Raw genomic sequence first — 8,489 nt, forward strand, 5'->3', positions numbered from 1 at the left:
AATCACTGAACAGAAATAAGAGGATTTGCTATTCAGTTGGATGTAGGAATGAATCCAAAAGAGGAAGCTGAAATTGATGAAGTTAAGGTTTCTGCAATTTGGGGGTTAGCAGTTAATAGGAGTATTGATATTTTTAAGTAGATATAAAAGAAGCATAAAAATTATTGAGATACCACTAATAAATTACCCAGGTTAAAATAATCTGTGAGGCTTTAACAGTGAGGGTTGGAACTTATGATATTCAGCTAAAGGCATGGAGGAAGATGGTATCTGTAGACATGCCATGGTCCAAAACCTAGGAAGAGCCAGATTTTCCTAAGAGAACCAGGGGGAGAGAAAAGAGGGTGGATAGGAGGACTTACAAGAACTCCATGTACACAGTGAGCAGATGAGAGGGCCAGAAGGATCTTCACATGCGGGTGTTGAATCTGTGGCTTTTAAATAACTATGCAGGAGAAACCATATATGAAGAGGAGCTGGTAAGCTGAGTGGAGAAGATGAAAGGAGAACAAGACTAATCAGCAGGCACAGAATGTTAAGCTGCCACATGGCATACCTACATTCCCTACCAGAATGGCTGCCTACTCTATCTACTCTCATCCAGTTTCCTGCTGAGGTATCCTGGGAGGCAGCACAAGATCACTCAAATGCTTGGACTCTTGCCACACGTAGAGGAGACCCACATGGAGTTCTGGGGATCCTAGTTTGCCTGATCCAGCTCCTGCTATTGTGGACATTTGGGAAGTAAATCAGGCAATGGAAGATTCCTCTCTGCCTCTCTCTCTCTCTCTTTCTCTCTCTCTCTCTCTCTCTCTCTTTCTCTCTCTTTCTCTCTCTTTCACTTTTGGCTTGTTCTCCATTGCTCTAACTTTCAAGTAGATGAAAATAAATAAAGAAGCATTCAAAAAAAGTTAAGACAGACATATGGATCTAAGGACTAGGACTAGGAAAATATTTGCAACCTGGAATAAAGCAGTTTTGGAAGAATATTAGATTTACAAAGGAAGAGAAACTCAAAAATAACAATAGATGCAGAGAAAGCATTTGATAAAATATAACATCATTTCATGATTAAAACCATGAGCAAACTGGGTACAGAAGGAACATTCCTCAACACAATCAAGGCAATTTATGACAGACCCATGGCCAGTATCCTATTGAATGCGGAAAAGTTGGAAGCATTTCCACTAAGATCTGAAACCAGACAAGAATGTCCACTCTCACTATTGCTATTTAATATAGTCCTGGAAGCTTTAGCCAGAGCCATTAGGCAAGAAAAAGGAATCAAAGGGATACAAATTGGAAAGGAGGATATTGAACTGTCCCTATTTGCAGATGACATGATCCTATATATAGGGGATCAAAAAAAAAAAAAAACTCCACTAAGAAACTGTTGGAACTCATAAAAGAATCTGGTAAAATGGTATGATATAAAATCAACACAGAAAAATCAACAGCCTTTGTATACACAATGTCATGGTTGAGAAAGAACTTTCTTTTTTTTTTGACAGGCAGAGTGGACAGTAAGAGAGAGACAGAGAGAAAGGTCTTCCTTTGCCATTGGTTCACCCTCCAATGGCCACCGCAGCCGGCGTGCTGTGGCCAGCGCACCATGCTGATCCGATGGTAGGAGCCAGGTACTTATCCTGGTCTCCCATGGGTGCAGGGCCCAAGGACTTGGGCCATCCTCCACTGCACTCCCGGGCCATAGCAGAGAGCTGGCCTGGAAGAGGGGCAACCGGGACAGAATCTGGTGCCCCGACCAGGACTAGAACCCGGTGTGCAGGTACCGCAAGGCGGAGGATTAGCCTAGTGAGCCACAGTGCCAGCCGAGAAAGAACTTTCAAGACCAGTCTCATACTCAGTAGATCCAAAAAGAATTAAACACCTTGGAATAAATTTAACCAAGGATGTCAAAGATCTCTATGATGAAAATTGCAAAATTCTAAAGAAAGACATAGAAGAGAACATTAAAAATGGAAAAATCTTTCATGTTCATGTATCATAAGAATCAGCATCATCAAAATACCCATACTATCAAAGGAACTTACAGATTCAATGCGATCTCAATCGAAATTTTTCTCAGATATAGAATGAAATTCTTCTCAGATATAGAAAAAATGATGTTAAAATTCATATGGAAGCACAGGAGATCCCAAATAGTTAAAGCAATCTTATACAACAAAAGCAAAGATGGAAGCATCACAATACCTGATTTCAAGACATATTACAGGGAAGTTATAATAAAAAAAAGCCTGATACTGGCACAAAAACAGAAGTGTAGACCAATAGAACAGAATAGAAACTCCAGAAATCAATTCATGCATCTACAACCAACTTATCTTTGGCAAAGAAGCTAAAAGCAATCACTGGCACAAGGACTGTTTCTTTAACAAATGGCACTGGGGAAATGGATCTCTACATGCAGAAGTATGAAAGTAGATGACTAACTTATACCTTACAAAAATATCCACTCAAAATGAATGAAAGACCTAAATCCACAACCTGATACCCTCAAATTACTAGAGAACATTGGGGAAACCCTGCAAGATGTTGGCCTAGGCAAAAACTTCCTGGAAAAGATCCAGGAGCAGAAGGACTCAAAGTCAAAATTGACAAATGGGATTACATAAAGCTGAGAAGCTTCTTTACTAAAAAAGAAACACTCAGCAAAGTGAAGGGGCCACCAAGAGCATGGGAGAAAATATTGGCAAACTACATAACTGATAAAGGCTTAACATCCAGCATCTATAAAGAGCTCAAGGAATTCAACAACAAAACTAACAACCTGATTAAGTAATGGGCAAAGGACTTGAACAGGCATTTTTCAAGAGAGGAAATTCAAATGTCCAACAGACACTTCAAAAATGCTCAGGCTCACTAGCCATCAGGGAAATGCAAATCAAAACCACAGTGAGGTTTCACTTCACTATGATTAGAATGCCTCACATACAGAAATCAACAAATGACAAATACTGACAAGGATATAGGGAAAAAAGTACCCTGGTCCACTGTTGGGGGAATGTAAACTGATGCAGCCACTGTGGAAGACAGTATGGAGATACCTCAAAAATCTAAATATACACCTACCATATGATCCAGCCACCCCACTCCTGAGAATTTACCCAAACCAAAAGAAATAAGCATATTAAAGAGTTATTTGTATCCCATGTTCACTGCAGCACAATTCACAATAGCAGATATGGAACCAACACAGATGCACATCAACTACTGACTAGATATAGAAATTATAGTATATATACACTATGGAGTACTACTCAGCTGTTAAAAAAACGAAATCCTGTCATTTGCAACAAGATGGATACAACTAGAAACCATTAAACTTAGTGAAATAAGCCAATCCCAGAAAGACAGAAATCATGTTTTTGCTGATCTGAGCTAACTAAAAGAGTGCCTGAAACATAACACATTAGAGTGAAATAGACATTTCTAGATTTGATGATCATTTACAGTTCTTGTCGCTTCCATTTAGAAACAGTTTTTTGTTTGGTTGGTTGGTTGTTTTCTTTTTTTCTTCAGAATATTTGCTGAACTCTTTTACTAAGTGTATGGTTACTAAGCTATATGATTGCTAAGTAAACAGAAAATAGATCTTTGTAAAAATTAAGAATGGGAATATGACAGGGAGGATGAGGAGGGGATGGATTATGGGTTGGAGGGGACAGAAGTGTCACTATGTTCCTAAGTCTGCATATATGAAATACATGAAATTTGTATAACTTAAGTAAAGTTTAAAAAAAGAAGTACACATTGGCCGGTGCTGTGGCTCAATGGGCTAATCCTCCACCTTGCGGTGCCAGCACACTGGGTTTTAGTCCCAGTCGGGGTGCCATATTCTATCCTGGTTGCCCCTCTTCCAGGCCAGCTCTCTGCTATGGTCCAGGAGTGCAGTGGAGGATGGCCCAAGTGCTTGGTCCCTGCACCCACATGGGAGACCGGGAAGAGCACCTGGCTCCTGGCTTCAGATCAGCGCGATGCGCCAGCCATAGCGCATCGGCCGTGGCGGCCATTGGAGGGTGAACCGACGGCAAAAGGAAAACCTTTCTCTCTGTCTCTCTCTCTCTCACTATCCACTCTGCCTGTCAAAAATAAAAAAAAGAAGTACACATAAAACAAATGTCACCACCAAATTCATTGACAGAGCAAGTAGAATTATTATCCAATCAATAAAATGAAAGGTCTTAGTTCTTATCTATCAGTCCCAATCTTGAATGTAAATGGGTTAAATTCACCAACCAAAAGACTTCGTTTGGCTGAATGGATAAAAAACCAGGACCCCACTATATGCTGCCTACTAGAAGTTCACAAAAATGCACACAGACTGAAAGTGAAGAGTTGGAAAAAGATATACCAGGCAAACAGAAACCAAAAGCAAGCTGGTATAGCCATCCTGATATCAGATAAAACAGAGTTTAAATCAAAAATTGTAAAAAGAAATAAAGGACATTATATTTTGATAAAAGGTTCAATTCAGAAAGAAGACATGCAGTTATAAATATATATATATATATATGCATCTAACAGAAGACCACCTAGATATATACAACAAATACTATTAGACCTAAAGAGAGAGATAGAGTCCAATAAAATAATAGTGCATCAGTTCAATATCCCATTCTCATCAAGTGACAGGTGTTCCAGACAAGTAGTCATTAAAAACATATCAGTTAAAACATACTTTTGAGCAAATGGACCCAACAGACAATTACAGGACACTTCATCCAACAGCTACAGAATACACATTCTTCTCCTGAGCACATGGAACATTTTCTAGGATACACGACAAATTAGGCCACAAATCAAGTCTCAGCACATTTAAAAAGACTGAAATACCATGTAGATTCTCAAACTATAAAGGAATAAAACTAGAAATTAACAATAAGAAGAACAATAACACACTCATAAACACTTGGAAATTAAACAATATTCTACTGTGTGATCAATGGGTCACTGAAAAAATTAAAAAGGAAATAAAAACTTTCTTGAAATAAATGAATGAAAGTACAACATATCAAAACTTGTGGGATACAGAAAAAGCAATATTAAGAGGGATGTGTATAGCATTAAGTGCTTACATTTTAAAAAAAGAGATGCCTCAAAGTAAATACCCAATGATGCATCTTGAAAACTTAGAAAAACAAGAACAAACCAAACCCAGAATCAGGAGGAGGTGAGAAATAGTAAGTCTCAGAGCAGAAATAAATGAAATTGAAGCTAATAAAAAGAATACAAAAGATCAACAAAAGTTGTGTTCTTTTGATAAAATAAATTAACTGCTGGCCTCACAAAGAAAAAAAGAGAGAGAACTCAAATAAATGAATTTAGAGATGAAAAAGATGAAATTACAACCTAAACCACTGAAATACAAAGAATCATAAGAAATTACTATGAAGAACTATATGCTAATAAACCAGAAAACCTTGAAGAAATGGATAAATTCCTGGATTCATATAACCTGCCAAGATTAAATCAAGAAATATAGACAATCTAACCAGACCCATAATGAGCAATGAGATTGAAGCAGTAATCAAAAGTCTTCCATTAAAGAAAATCCAGGACCTGATGGCTTCACTACTGAAACCTAAAAAACATGCAAAGAGGAAGTAACTCCAATACTCTCCAAGCTATTCCAAAATATTGAACTGGATGGAACTCTACTAACCTCTTTTTACAAAGCCAGCATCACTTTGATACCAAAACCAATAAGACATGAGCAGAAAACACATATCTATATCCTTAATGAACATAGGTGCAAAGATTCTCAACAAAATACTAGCAAATGGAATCCAAAACAACTTCGAAAAGATCACACACCACTATCAAGTGGTATTTACCCCAGAAATGCAAGGGTGGTTCAACATTCACAAATCAATAAACATCGTACATCACATCAATGGAACGAAGAACAAAAACCACATGGTCATGGTCATCTCAATACATGCAGAGAAATCATTTGATAAGATTCAACACTCCTTGAAGAGAAAAGCCCTCCACAAATTAGTAAAGAAGGAACATGCCTCAAAATTATAAAGGCTGTATATCACTAACAAACAGCCAATATCACACTGAAAGCATTTCCCTCAGATTTGGAGCAAGTAAAATGAACTCTTCCCCCAGGACAGAAAATTAGGGTTTCTGCTGTGTCCTGGTTTGCTTTCCATATTGAAACTCAAAAAAATTGAGAAAGTAATCTGGTTAGATAGAGTGAGGGGTAGATTTTTGAAACTTTGCTTTTAGACCTGTAATTGAGCATTCAAATCATACAGGATTCTCTGATACCACGTATCTAGTAGGAGGAGTCTTCAAAAAGTTCATTGGAAATGCACATTATGAAAAAAATTGTGCATGGACTTTCAAGTTTTTGCACCAAAATAAATTTATTTTTAACTCCATTTCCAAAGCAATTTCAAGCCTGCTAGTATTTATCATCCATTTGACATTGTTATTTAAAAAAAAGAAAATAAGAATTTCTAATTTATTGACACATGAACCTTATTAGAAAATTCAGGGCTGTCAAAGAATATAATTTCTCTAATATCAGATTATTTTGGTTTAGAAATGCACATCAAAGCAGCAAAAGAGTGATCACAAAAAAGACTAGTATAGACTGCCAACAGTGACACCCATATCTTGAAAACTTCACAACAAAATCCTTCATTGATATTTTTACTAATTTTGGAAGAGTTAATGCATGTCTAAAATTAATTGTTTCTGCTATTACTATGCACCATAAACTTACTCAAGAAATCATAAATATCAAAAACAAATCTTAGGGATGAATCATTATTGTTTGATTATTGAAAACCAATTTCTAGGTTGATTATCTGATAATTTTAAAAGCATGAGAAAAGACAGTTTTGGTTATGAAGCAATCTGACAGACGCAAGGTCTAGCTTCCGACCCGCAAACAAATATTTAGCCCATCCACGATTTCCCTCCCACAGCAGCTTCCAGGGTGTAGTTTTAAATCAGCAGATAGAGAGCTGCATGAGAGAGAATGAGGAGGTCACTGGTTTCCAGGGGCAGACCTCATGGGAAATAAACACAGCCGAGAAGAGAATCCCACATGGGACAACAGGGATTTTAGGCTGGCTGGGGCATCTACTGAGTCATTTCTTTCAATTCAATTAAGGCTCTTAAAAATAAATTCTGCATTTGTGTTCAATAAAGCACACGTAAAAATTATATATTTAATCCTTTGAGAACTCTTGGCAGTAGAAAATATAAAACTTTCTTTTCTGGGTAAGATGGAGATGAAATTTTGTACCACCTATATTGCAAAACTATGAACAACTATCAGCAAGACACTGGTGGAAAGCATTTTTGAAATGTTTATTATCATCTGAGTGATTTGATATATACTTTTCAAGGTAATGATTCTTACCATGTAAATTACTGAAGGTTTCCATTGTAAATTCACATAAATTATCTTCTTTGAAACTTGCCAGATTTACGAATTAAAGGTAAATAAATTGTTATAGGATCTCAGATATTCTGAAGTATCTCATAAGCACAAAGATTTCTTAATCCTGGGCAATTAAGTTATCAGATGATATTTCCAGAGACTGGTTTCACATAACCAAAGGGAAGAAACCTACTCTAATCTTCTACCTTTATGCAATACACTAAATATGAACTAAAAAGTTTAGATCAAATATTCACTTTAGGGCTTGAATTACTTAATGTAATAAACTGAGTGGTAATCCAAAAATAAAATCTTCTTCCCATGTAAGTAGCTACAACACTGTAGGTTGCTTTCTGTGAAAAAAGAACCCTTCTGCGCCTTATGAGGAATATAGAAATTAGCAGGACCTTGTAAGCTGCCCAGTATGTTCGAGCAGAGGTGTCAGAAACTCAAGCTTACATTACAGAAGACAGAAACACTCTGGTTAGCAGCATTAACTCCAGAAACAAACTGGCTTCCAATGAGTGTTCCTTTAATTTAATTAATAGATTTTTAGAATGGGAAGCAATATGTGCAACACTTACTGGCTAATACTTAGACACCCAGTAAATATATATAATTTGATATAAAATTTGAGTCATTATCTCACCTGAAAAATCATATGTCTGCCACTTCTAGCCAATAGATTTCTTTTTTCTGATATTTTGCACAGAACCAAAGAGTTCAATTTCCTCTTATTTGCTTCTCATTTATCTTTCTTTTACACTCTTGATCCTTGAGAGATGAGGAAAGATAATGAAAGTGAGATGAGTGACCTAGTGTTTTAGCATAGTGTGCAGAATGGTATGAGAAGGCAACAGAAATGAAATGAGTTTAACCTTAAAGTGATGAAAATGGTCCTGGAATGTAGAGAGGACTCTGTCTTGCACCCTATCATCAAATCCTGGAAATGTTAGAAGTCTACAGTTTGTGGGGTCAGAGGGAAGCTCAGGAGATCTGAGTGAATAAATTGTTACTTATGAACAACATAAAGAGAGTTATTTGAGGAAGAGATTTTCCATTC

This window comes from Oryctolagus cuniculus, chromosome 8 (assembly GCF_964237555.1).
Source record: "Oryctolagus cuniculus chromosome 8, mOryCun1.1, whole genome shotgun sequence".
NCBI lineage: Eukaryota > Metazoa > Chordata > Mammalia > Lagomorpha > Leporidae > Oryctolagus > Oryctolagus cuniculus.